General features: G+C 45.1%; 1 long non-coding RNA gene across 5 annotated transcripts in view; it reads left to right on the forward strand.

Annotated features, from left to right (window-relative positions):
• Positions 1-1,269: 1,269 nt before the first annotated feature.
• Positions 1,270-13,181, forward strand: part of LOC115933544 (uncharacterized) — a 50,134-nt gene continuing 38,222 nt past the window's right edge. For all 5 annotated transcript variants that reach the window (XR_010130129.1, XR_010130126.1, XR_010130128.1 and 2 more), the window contains exons 1-3: positions 1,270-1,430; positions 5,432-5,600; positions 9,602-9,770. This is a non-coding gene — a long non-coding RNA (uncharacterized lncRNA). The remainder of the gene's footprint in view (positions 1,431-5,431; positions 5,601-9,601; positions 9,771-13,181) is intronic.

A 13,181-nucleotide genomic window follows, 5' to 3' on the forward strand; every position in this document is an offset into this window, starting at 1 on the left:
ATGTTGGAGAAGTAAAATGTGTGTAGTGGGTGTTTTATTTTGAGTTTGTTGGTTAGGTAGTTGAGGTCTAGGGCTGTTAGGAGTCCTAGGAAAGTGATGCCTAGAGCTGTGAATTTTAAGTAAAGTGGGATTGTCATCTGGGGTACGGATGTGGGGAGAATATTGTTGGTGATGAGGAACCCTGCGAATAGGCTTCCAATTGTTAGGCGTTTAATGGGATTTAATAGGGTGGGGTTGTTTTCGTTGATGTTGGTGAGGGTTGGGAAGCGAGGTTGACCTGTCAGGGTGAGAAGGATTATTCGAGTGCTGTAGGCGCTCGTTAGGGAGGTGGCGATGAGAGTAATAGATAGGGCTCAGGCGTTTGTGTATGATATGTTTGCGGTCTCGATGATGAGGTCTTTGGAGTAGAAACCTGTGAGAAAGGATATTCCTACTAGTGCCAGGCTGCCAATGGTGAGGGAAGTTGAAGTGAGGGGTGTGGTTTTGAGTAGACCTCCTATTTTCCGGATATCTTGTTCGTTATTAAGGTTGTGGATGATGGATCCGGAGCATATAAATAATATGGCTTTGAAGAAAGCGTGGGTGCAGATGTGTAGGAATTCCAGATGCGGTTGGCCGATGCCAATTGTGGCTACTATGAGTCCTAATTGGGGGGGGGGGGTTGAGGATTGTGCTTGCTTGTAAGCATGGGGGAGGTTTTGATGTGCGGGGGGTTTTGTATGTACTGTAGGTGTTCAAGTTGTTGTTGTTCTGTTGTTGTAAATGAAGATTGAGGATTTGCACTTCAGAGTGTGCCCTTCTCTCTGAGCGGGATATTTGCTGCCGCCGGGTGTGTGTGTGTGCGTGTGTGTGTGTGTGTAAGATATTTGCTGCCGCCTGGTGTGTGTGTATGTGTGTTTTGAGGCAAAGCCTCACTCTAGGCTGGGGTGCAGTGGTGTGATCTTGGCTCACTTGCAACCTCTGCCTCCCGGGTTCAAGCGATTCTCCTGCCTCAGCCTCCTGAGTAACTGGGATTACAAGTGCATGCTGCCATGCCTAGCTAATTTTTCTATTTTTACTAGAGACGGGGTTTCACCATGTTGACCAGGCTGGTCTTGAACTCCTGGCCTCAAGTGATCCACCCACCTTGGCCTCCCAATGTGCTGGGATTACAGGCATGAGCCACCGCACCCGGCCTATACTCCATATTTAAATCTTTCCAGTTGTCCCCCAAATACCTGCTTTCCTTTCCTTTTCTTTTCTTTTTTTTTTTTTAATCCAGATAGTGTCTCGCTCTGTTGCCCAGGCTGGAGTGCAGTGGTACAATCATAGCCCGCTGCAGCCTTGAACTCCTGTGTTTAAGTAGTCTTCCTGCCTCAGCCTCTCAAAGCACTGGGACCATAGGCGTGAGCCACTGCTTTCTTCAAAATTTGACCCAGAATCCAATCAAGGTTTGTAACATTGCATTTCACTGTTGTGTTTCATTCAATCTTTTCTGATCCAAAATTGCCCTTTCCCTCCTTTTTCTGTTGGTGATATTTTATTTTTGAAGTGTTCAGGCCAGTTGCTTTGTAGAATACTCCAAGTAATTCCTTCTTCATGCTCCTGTGGACAAACTGCATGTCACTTAGATTCTGAACGGGTATGAATTCCAACGTGATATGCTAGTAACATTTTTGAAAGACAAGATAAAGTAATCATTTTTGTCTGAGGTCTGAGTGCTCTCTAGACTTAGGCCAGCAGGTTTTGGATGCAGCCAGGAGGAAGCCATTTCCTGATTAAGCCTTAAATTCCAAGTAGTTTTCTATACTTACCCACCTTCAATAGTTGTAAAATACATTCCAGTTATCAAGTAAATGCTTTTTATTTTAAAAAGTAATGTTGGTTTTCCTCCTGTCTCCCTGTGTAAACTAATAAATTCTTTTAAGAGGCAACCTTTGTTGCCCCTTTGTTGTTCAAGTGTTTGTAGTACTGTATATTATTCATGGTGACTGGCAGTAATGCCCGATATACATGGCGGTTATTGGTGGGTTAGCCAATACTTGGGTGGTACCCAAATTTGCTTCCCCATGAAAGAACAGAGAATAGTTTAAATTAGAATGCTAGCTTTGGGTGCTGATGGTGAAGTCAAGAACTTTTTCTCTGATTTGCCCTTGGAAGGAGGTCTTCGTTTCCGGTTTACAAGACTGGTGTATTGGCCTATACTACAAGGGCAGGCTCATTTGAGTATTTTGTGTTCGATTAGGGAGATGACTGGTATTAGGATTAGGATTGTTGTGAAGTATAGTACGGACGCTACTTGTCCGATGATGATGAAGGGGTAGCTTACTGGCTGCCCCCCGATTCAGGTTAGGGTGAGGAGGTCTGCGATTAGGAATCAATAAAGTAATTGGCTTAATGGGCGGAATATTATGCTTTGTTGTTTGGACATGTGGAGAATAGGAATTACTGCTAGGATGAGAATAGATAGTAGTAGGGCTAAGATGCCTCCCAATTTACTGGGGATGGATCGGAGAATTGCGTAGGCAAATAGGAAGTATCATTCGGGTTTGATGTGGGGTGGGGTGTTTAGGGGGTTAGCTAAGGCGTAGTTGTCTGGGTCTCCCAGGAGGTCTGGTGAGAACAGTGCTAGTGCTATTAGGGTGAGAAGAAAGAGGAATAGGCCTAGGATATCTTTGATTGTGTAGTAGGGGTGGAAGGTGATTTTGTCAGAGTGGGAGGGGATGCCTAGAGGGTTGTTTGATCCTGTTTCGTGTAGAAATAGGAGGTGGAGAGTTGTTAAGGCTGTGATAATGAAGGGTAAGATGAAGTGAAAAGTAAAGAGTCGTGTAAGGGTAGGGCTATCTACTGAGTAGCCGCCTCAAACTCATTGGACTAGGTCTGTTCCGATGTATGGGATGGCGGATAGTAAGTTTGTGATTACTGTGGCTCCTCAGAAGGATATTTGGCCTCATGGGAGGACATAGCCTATGAAGGCTGTTGCCATGGTTGTGAGTAGGAGGATGATGCCGATGTTTCAGGTTTCTCGGTAGAGAAATGAGCCGTAATACAGGCCTCGGCCGATGTGCAGAAAGAGGCAGATGAAGAACATTGAGGCGCCGTTAGCGTGGAGGTAGCGGATGATTCAGCCATAGTTTACATCTCGGGCGATGTGAGCGATTGATGAGAAGGCGGTTGAGGCGTCTGGTGAGTAGTGTATGGCTAGGAATAGTCCTGTGGTGATTTGAAGGATTAAGCAGGCACCAAGGAGTGAGCCGAAGTTTCATCATGTAGAGATGTTGGATGGGGTGGGGAGGTCGATAAATGAGTGGTTGATTAGTTTTGCTAGTGGGTTAGTTTTGCGTATCGGGGTCATTGGTGTTCTTGTAGTTGAAATACAGCGATGGTTTTTCATATCATTGGTCGCGGTTGTGGTCCGTGCGAGAATAATGACATATGCTTTATTTCTATTGAGTGTGGGTTTAGTAATGGGGTTTGTGGGATTTTCTTCTAAGCCTTCCCCTATTTACGGAGGTTTAGTGTTGATTGTTAGTGGTGTGGTTGGGTGTGCTATTATTTTAAATTATGGGGGAGGTTATATGGGTTTAATGGTTTTTTAAATTTATTTAGGGGGGATGATGGTTGTTTTTGGGTACACTACAGCGATGGCTATTGAGGAGTATCCTGAGGCGTGGGGGTCAGGGGTTGAGGTCTTGGTGAGTGTCCTAGTGGGGTTATCAATGGAGGTGGGGCTGGTGTTGTGGGTGAAAGAGTATGATGGGGTGGTGGTTGTGGTGAATTTTAATAGTGTGGGAAGTTGAATGATTTATGAAGGGGAGGGTCCAGGGTTGATTCGGGAGGATCCTATTGGTGCGGGGGCTTTGTATGACTATGGGCGTTGATTGGTAGTGGTTACTGGTTGAACATTATTTGTTGGTGTATATATTGTGATTGAGATTGCTCGGGGTAATAGATTATGTGACTAGGAGAAGGGTTATGAGGAGTGGGAAGAAGAAAGAGAGGAAGTACAGTTTGATCATACCTTTTTGGGTGGAGGTAGTGATGGAGGCTGAGACTTGGTGTTGTGAGATTGTCTTAGGTAGCAGCTTTTCTAGTCAAATTAGGTCTAGGAGGAGCAGGGGTAGATTTTGACTTGTGAGAAGGCCTAGATAGGGAATTGTGCAGTGTATGACATTGGGATAAAATCCGAGTATGTTGGAGAAGTAAAATGTGTGTAGTGGGTGTTTTATTTTGAGTTTGTTGGTTAGGTAGTTGAGGTCTAGGGCTGTTAGGAGTCCTAGGAAAGTGATGCCTAGAGCTGTGAATTTTAAGTAAAGTGGGATTGTCATCTGGGGTACGGATGTGGGGAGAATATTGTTGGTGATGAGGAACCCTGCGAATAGGCTTCCAATTGTTAGGCGTTTAATGGGATTTAATAGGGTGGGGTTGTTTTCGTTGATGTTGGTGAGGGTTGGGAAGCGAGGTTGACCTGTCAGGGTGAGAAGGATTATTCGAGTGCTGTAGGCGCTCGTTAGGGAGGTGGCGATGAGAGTAATAGATAGGGCTCAGGCGTTTGTGTATGATATGTTTGCGGTCTCGATGATGAGGTCTTTGGAGTAGAAACCTGTGAGAAAGGGTATTCCTACTAGTGCCAGGCTGCCAATGGTGAGGGAAGTTGAAGTGAGGGGTATGGTTTTGAGTAGACCTCCTATTTTCCGGATATCTTGTTCATTATTAAGGTTGTGGATGATGGATCCGGAGCATATAAATAATATGGCTTTGAAGAAAGCGTGGGTGCAGATGTGTAGGAATGCCAGATGCGGTTGGCCGATGCCAATTGTGGCTACTATGAGTCCTAATTGGGGGGGGGGGGTTGAGGATTGTGCTTGCTTGTAAGCATGGGGGAGGTTTTGATGTGCGGGGGGTTTTGTATGTACTGTAGGTGTTCAAGTTGTTGTTGTTCTGTTGTTGTAAATGAAGATTGAGGATTTGCACTTCAGAGTGTGCCCTTCTCTCTGAGCGGGATATTTGCTGCCGCCGGGTGTGTGTGTGTGCGTGTGTGTGTGTGTGTAAGATATTTGCTGCCGCCTGGTGTGTGTGTATGTGTGTTTTGAGGCAAAGCCTCACTCTAGGCTGGGGTGCAGTGGTGTGATCTTGGCTCACTTGCAACCTCTGCCTCCCGGGTTCAAGCGATTCTCCTGCCTCAGCCTCCTGAGTAACTGGGATTACAAGTGCATGCTGCCATGCCTAGCTAATTTTTCTATTTTTACTAGAGACGGGGTTTCACCATGTTGACCAGGCTGGTCTTGAACTCCTGGCCTCAAGTGATCCACCCACCTTGGCCTCCCAATGTGCTGGGATTACAGGCATGAGCCACCGCACCCGGCCTATACTCCATATTTAAATCTTTCCAGTTGTCCCCCAAATACCTGCTTTCCTTTCCTTTTCTTTTCTTTTTTTTTTTTTAATCCAGACAGTGTCTCGCTCTGTTGCCCAGGCTGGAGTGCAGTGGTACAATCATAGCCCGCTGCAGCCTTGAACTCCTGTGTTTAAGTAGTCTTCCTGCCTCAGCCTCTCAAAGCACTGGGACCATAGGCGTGAGCCACTGCTTTCTTCAAAATTTGACCCAGAATCCAATCAAGGTTTGTAACATTGCATTTCACTGTTGTGTTTCATTCAATCTTTTCTGATCCAAAATTGCCCTTTCCCTCCTTTTTCTGTTGGTGATATTTTATTTTTGAAGTGTTCAGGCCAGTTGCTTTGTAGAATACTCCAAGTAATTCCTTCTTCATGCTCCTGTGGATAAACTGCATGTCACTTAGATTCTGAACGGGTATGAATTCCAACGTGATATGCTAGTAACATTTTTGAAAGACAAGATAAAGTAATCATTTTTGTCTGAGGTCTGAGTGCTCTCTAGACTTAGGCCAGCAGGTTTTGGATGCAGCCAGGAGGAAGCCATTTCCTGATTAAGCCTTAAATTCCAAGTAGTTTTCTATACTTACCCACCTTCAATAGTTGTAAAATACATTCCAGTTATCAAGTAAATGCTTTTTATTTTAAAAAGTAATGTTGGTTTTCCTCCTGTCTCCCTGTGTAAACTAATAAATTCTTTTAAGAGGCAACCTTTGTTGCCCCTTTGTTGTTCAAGTGTTTGTAGTACTGTATATTATTCATGGTGACTGGCAGTAATGCCCGATATACATGGCGGTTATTGGTGGGTTAGCCAATACTTGGGTGGTACCCAAATTTGCTTCCCCATGAAAGAACAGAGAATAGTTTAAATTAGAATGCTAGCTTTGGGTGCTGATGGTGAAGTCAAGAACTTTTTCTCTGATTTGCCCTTGGAAGGAGGTCTTCGTTTCCGGTTTACAAGACTGGTGTATTGGCCTATACTACAAGGGCAGGCTCATTTGAGTATTTTGTTTTCGATTAGGGAGATGACTGGTATTAGGATTAGGATTGTTGTGAAGTATAGTACGGACGCTACTTGTCCGATGATGATGAAGGGGTAGCTTACTGGCTGCCCCCCGATTCAGGTTAGGGTGAGGAGGTCTGCGATTAGGAATCAATAAAGTAATTGGCTTAATGGGCGGAATATTATGCTTTGTTGTTTGAACATGTGGAGAATAGGAATTACTGCTAGGATGAGAATAGATAGTAGTAGGGCTAAGATGCCTCCCAATTTACTGGGGATGGATCGGAGAATTGCGTAGGCAAATAGGAAGTATCATTCGGGTTTGATGTGGGGTGGGGTGTTTAGGGGGTTAGCTAAGGCGTAGTTGTCTGGGTCTCCCAGGAGGTCTGGTGAGAACAGTGCTAGTGCTATTAGGGTGAGAAGAAAGAGGAATAGGCCTAGGATATCTTTGATTGTGTAGTAGGGGTGGAAGGTGATTTTGTCAGAGTGGGAGGGGATGCCTAGAGGGTTGTTTGATCCTGTTTCGTGTAGAAATAGGAGGTGGAGAGTTGTTAAGGCTGTGATAATGAAGGGTAAGATGAAGTGAAAAGTAAAGAGTCGTGTAAGGGTAGGGCTATCTACTGAGTAGCCGCCTCAAACTCATTGGACTAGGTCTGTTCCGATGTATGGGATGGCGGATAGTAAGTTTGTGATTACTGTGGCTCCTCAGAAGGATATTTGGCCTCATGGGAGGACATAGCCTATGAAGGCTGTTGCCATGGTTGTGAGTAGGAGGATGATGCCGATGTTTCAGGTTTCTCGGTAGAGAAATGAGCCGTAATACAGGCCTCGGCCGATGTGCAGAAAGAGGCAGATGAAGAACATTGAGGCGCCGTTAGCGTGGAGGTAGCGGATGATTCAGCCATAGTTTACATCTCGGGCGATGTGAGCGATTGATGAGAAGGCGGTTGAGGCGTCTGGTGAGTAGTGTATGGCTAGGAATAGTCCTGTGGTGATTTGAAGGATTAAGCAGGCACCAAGGAGTGAGCCGAAGTTTCATCATGTAGAGATGTTGGATGGGGTGGGGAGGTCGATAAATGAGTGGTTGATTAGTTTTGCTAGTGGGTTAGTTTTGCATATCGGGGTCATTGGTGTTCTTGTAGTTGAAATACAGCGATGGTTTTTCATATCATTGGTCGCGGTTGTGGTCCGTGCGAGAATAATGACATATGCTTTATTTCTATTGAGTGTGGGTTTAGTAATGGGGTTTGAGGGATTTTCTTCTAAGCCTTCCCCTATTTACGGAGGTTTAATGTTGATTGTTAGTGGTGTGGTTGGGTGTGCTATTATTTTAAATTATGGGGGAGGTTATATGGGTTTAATGGTTTTTTAAATTTATTTAGGGGGGATGATGGTTGTTTTTGGGTACACTACAGCGATGGCTATTGAGGAGTATCCTGAGGCGTGGGGGTCAGGGGTTGAGGTCTTGGTGAGTGTCCTAGTGGGGTTAGCAATGGAGGTGGGGCTGGTGTTGTGGGTGAAAGAGTATGATGGGGTGGTGGTTGTGGTGAATTTTAATAGTGTGGGAAGTTGAATGATTTATGAAGGGGAGGGTCCAGGGTTGATTCGGGAGGATCCTATTGGTGCGGGGGCTTTGTATGACTATGGGCGTTGATTGGTAGTGGTTACTGGTTGAACATTATTTGTTGGTGTATATATTGTGATTGAGATTGCTCGGGGTAATAGATTATGTGACTAGGAGAAGGGTTATGAGGAGTGGGAAGAAGAAAGAGAGGAAGTACAGTTTGATCATACCTTTTTGGGTGGAGGTAGTGATGGAGGCTGAGACTTGGTGTTGTGAGATTGTCTTAGGTAGCAGCTTTTCTAGTCAAATTAGGTCTAGGAGGAGCAGGGGTAGATTTTGACTTGTGAGAAGGCCTAGATAGGGAATTGTGCAGTGTATGACATTGGGATAAAATCCGAGTATGTTGGAGAAGTAAAATGTGTGTAGTGGGTGTTTTATTTTGAGTTTGTTGGTTAGGTAGTTGAGGTCTAGGGCTGTTAGGAGTCCTAGGAAAGTGATGCCTAGAGCTGTGAATTTTAAGTAAAGTGGGATTGTCATCTGGGGTACGGATGTGGGGAGAATATTGTTGGTGATGAGGAACCCTGCGAATAGGCTTCCAATTGTTAGGCGTTTAATGGGATTTAATAGGGTGGGGTTGTTTTCGTTGATGTTGGTGAGGGTTGGGAAGCGAGGTTGACCTGTCAGGGTGAGAAGGATTATTCGAGTGCTGTAGGCGCTCGTTAGGGAGGTGGCGATGAGAGTAATAGATAGGGCTCAGGCGTTTGTGTATGATATGTTTGCGGTCTCGATGATGAGGTCTTTGGAGTAGAAACCTGTGAGAAAGGGTATTCCTACTAGTGCCAGGCTGCCAATGGTGAGGGAAGTTGAAGTGAGGGGTATGGTTTTGAGTAGACCTCCTATTTTCCGGATATCTTGTTCATTATTAAGGTTGTGGATGATGGATCCGGAGCATATAAATAATATGGCTTTGAAGAAAGCGTGGGTGCAGATGTGTAGGAATGCCAGATGCGGTTGGCCGATGCCAATTGTGGCTACTATGAGTCCTAATTGGGGGGGGGGGGTTGAGGATTGTGCTTGCTTGTAAGCATGGGGGAGGTTTTGATGTGCGGGGGGTTTTGTATGTACTGTAGGTGTTCAAGTTGTTGTTGTTCTGTTGTTGTAAATGAAGATTGAGGATTTGCACTTCAGAGTGTGCCCTTCTCTCTGAGCGGGATATTTGCTGCCGCCGGGTGTGTGTGTGTGCGTGTGTGTGTGTGTGTAAGATATTTGCTGCCGCCTGGTGTGTGTGTATGTGTGTTTTGAGGCAAAGCCTCACTCTAGGCTGGGGTGCAGTGGTGTGATCTTGGCTCACTTGCAACCTCTGCCTCCCGGGTTCAAGCGATTCTCCTGCCTCAGCCTCCTGAGTAACTGGGATTACAAGTGCATGCTGCCATGCCTAGCTAATTTTTCTATTTTTACTAGAGACGGGGTTTCACCATGTTGACCAGGCTGGTCTTGAACTCCTGGCCTCAAGTGATCCACCCACCTTGGCCTCCCAATGTGCTGGGATTACAGGCATGAGCCACCGCACCCGGCCTATACTCCATATTTAAATCTTTCCAGTTGTCCCCCAAATACCTGCTTTCCTTTCCTTTTCTTTTCTTTTTTTTTTTTTAATCCAGACAGTGTCTCGCTCTGTTGCCCAGGCTGGAGTGCAGTGGTACAATCATAGCCCGCTGCAGCCTTGAACTCCTGTGTTTAAGTAGTCTTCCTGCCTCAGCCTCTCAAAGCACTGGGACCATAGGCGTGAGCCACTGCTTTCTTCAAAATTTGACCCAGAATCCAATCAAGGTTTGTAACATTGCATTTCACTGTTGTGTTTCATTCAATCTTTTCTGATCCAAAATTGCCCTTTCCCTCCTTTTTCTGTTGGTGATATTTTATTTTTGAAGTGTTCAGGCCAGTTGCTTTGTAGAATACTCCAAGTAATTCCTTCTTCATGCTCCTGTGGATAAACTGCATGTCACTTAGATTCTGAACGGGTATGAATTCCAACGTGATATGCTAGTAACATTTTTGAAAGACAAGATAAAGTAATCATTTTTGTCTGAGGTCTGAGTGCTCTCTAGACTTAGGCCAGCAGGTTTTGGATGCAGCCAGGAGGAAGCCATTTCCTGATTAAGCCTTAAATTCCAAGTAGTTTTCTATACTTACCCACCTTCAATAGTTGTAAAATACATTCCAGTTATCAAGTAAATGCTTTTTATTTTAAAAAGTAATGTTGGTTTTCCTCCTGTCTCCCTGTGTAAACTAATAAATTCTTTTAAGAGGCAACCTTTGTTGCCCCTTTGTTGTTCAAGTGTTTGTAGTACTGTATATTATTCATGGTGACTGGCAGTAATGCCCGATATACATGGCGGTTATTGGTGGGTTAGCCAATACTTGGGTGGTACCCAAATTTGCTTCCCCATGAAAGAACAGAGAATAGTTTAAATTAGAATGCTAGCTTTGGGTGCTGATGGTGAAGTCAAGAACTTTTTCTCTGATTTGCCCTTGGAAGGAGGTCTTCGTTTCCGGTTTACAAGACTGGTGTATTGGCCTATACTACAAGGGCAGGCTCATTTGAGTATTTTGTTTTCGATTAGGGAGATGACTGGTATTAGGATTAGGATTGTTGTGAAGTATAGTACGGACGCTACTTGTCTGATGATGATGAAGGGGTAGCTTACTGGCTGCCCCCCGATTCAGGTTAGGGTGAGGAGGTCTGCGATTAGGAATCAATAAAGTAATTGGCTTAATGGGCGGAATATTATGCTTTGTTGTTTGGACATGTGGAGAATAGGAATTACTGCTAGGATGAGAATAGATAGTAGTAGGGCTAAGATGCCTCCCAATTTACTGGGGATGGATCGGAGGATTGCGTAGGCAAATAGGAAGTATCATTCGGGTTTGATGTGGGGTGGGGTGTTTAGGGGGTTAGCTAAGGCGTAGTTGTCTGGGTCTCCCAGGAGGTCTGGTGAGAACAGTGCTAGTGCTATTAGGGTGAGAAGAAAGAGGAATAGGCCTAGGATATCTTTGATTGTGTCGTAGGGGTGGAAGGTGATTTTGTCAGAGTGGGAGGGGATGCCTAGAGGGTTGTTTGATCCTGTTTCGTGTAGAAATAGGAGGTGGAGAGTTGTTAAGGCTGTGATAATGAAGGGTAAGATGAAGTGAAAAGTAAAGAGTCGTGTAAGGGTAGGGCTATCTACTGAGTAGCCGCCTCAAACTCATTGGACTAGGTCTGTTCCGATGTATGGGATGGCGGATAGTAAGTTTGTGATTACTGTGGCTCCTCAGAAGGATATTTGGCCTCATGGGAGGACATAGCCTATGAAGGCTGTTGCCATGGTTGTGAGTAGGAGGATGATGCCGATGTTTCAGGTTTCTCGGTAGAGAAATGAGCCGTAATACAGGCCTCGGCCGATGTGCAGAAAGAGGCAGATGAAGAACATTGAGGCGCCGTTAGCGTGGAGGTAGCGGATGATTCAGCCATAGTTTACATCTCGGGCGATGTGAGCGATTGATGAGAAGGCGGTTGAGGCGTCTGGTGAGTAGCGTATGGCTAGGAATAGTCCTGTGGTGATTTGAAGGATTAAGCAGGCACCAAGGAGTGAGCCGAAGTTTCATCATGTAGAGATGTTGGATGGGGTGGGGAGGTCGATAAATGAGTGGTTGATTAGTTTTGCTAGTGGGTTAGTTTTGCGTATCGGGGTCATTGGTGTTCTTGTAGTTGAAATACAGCGATGGTTTTTCATATCATTGGTCGCGGTTGTGGTCCGTGCGAGAATAATGACATATGCTTTATTTCTATAGAGTGTGGGTTTAGTAATGGGGTTTGTGGGATTTTCTTCTAAGCCTTCCCCTATTTACGGAGGTTTAGTGTTGATTGTTAGTGGTGTGGTTGGGTGTGCTATTATTTTAAATTATGGGGGAGGTTATATGGGTTTAATGGTTTTTTTAATTTATTTAGGGGGGATGATGGTTGTTTTTGGGTACACTACAGCGATGGCTATTGAGGAGTATCCTGAGGCGTGGGGGTCAGGGGTTGAGGTCTTGGTGAGTGTCCTAGTGGGGTTAGCAATGGAGGTGGGGCTGGTGTTGTGGGTGAAAGAGTATGATGGGGTGGTGGTTGTGGTGAATTTTAATAGTGTGGGAAGTTGAATGATTTATGAAGGGGAGGGTCCAGGGTTGATTCGGGAGGATCCTATTGGTGCGGGGGCTTTGTATGACTATGGGCGTTGATTGGTAGTGGTTACTGGTTGAACATTATTTGTTGGTGTATATATTGTGATTGAGATTGCTCGGGGTAATAGATTATGTGACTAGGAGAAGGGTTATGAGGAGTGGGAAGAAGAAAGAGAGGAAGTACAGTTTGATCATACCTTTTTGGGTGGAGGTAGTGATGGAGGCTGAGACTTGGTGTTGTGAGATTGTCTTAGGTAGCAGCTTTTCTAGTCAAATTAGGTCTAGGAGGAGCAGGGGTAGATTTTGACTTGTGAGAAGGCCTAGATAGGGAATTGTGCAGTGTATGACATTGGGATAAAATCCGAGTATGTTGGAGAAGTAAAATGTGTGTAGTGGGTGTTTTATTTTGAGTTTGTTGGTTAGGTAGTTGAGGTCTAGGGCTGTTAGGAGTCCTAGGAAAGTGATGCCTAGAGCTGTGAATTTTAAGTAAAGTGGGATTGTCATCTGGGGTACGGATGTGGGGAGAATATTGTTGGTGATGAGGAACCCTGCGAATAGGCTTCCAATTGTTAGGCGTTTAATGGGATTTAATAGGGTGGGGTTGTTTTCGTTGATGTTGGTGAGGGTTGGGAAGCGAGGTTGACCTGTCAGGGTGAGAAGGATTATTCGAGTGCTGTAGGCGCTCGTTAGGGAGGTGGCGATGAGAGTAATAGATAGGGCTCAGGCGTTTGTGTATGATATGTTTGCGGTCTCGATGATGAGGTCTTTGGAGTAGAAACCTGTGAGAAAGGATATTCCTACTAGTGCCAGGCTGCCAATGGTGAGGGAAGTTGAAGTGAGGGGTGTGGTTTTGAGTAGACCTCCTATTTTCCGGATATCTTGTTCATTATTAAGGTTGTGGATGATGGATCCGGAGCATATAAATAATATGGCTTTGAAGAAAACGTGGGTGCAGATGTGTAGGAATTCCAGATGCGGTTGGCCGATGCCAATTGTGGCTACTATGAGTCCTAATTGGGGGGGAGGGTTGAGGATTGT

Source organism: Gorilla gorilla, chromosome 12, assembly GCF_029281585.2.
Source record: "Gorilla gorilla gorilla isolate KB3781 chromosome 12, NHGRI_mGorGor1-v2.1_pri, whole genome shotgun sequence".
Lineage (NCBI taxonomy): Eukaryota > Metazoa > Chordata > Mammalia > Primates > Hominidae > Gorilla > Gorilla gorilla.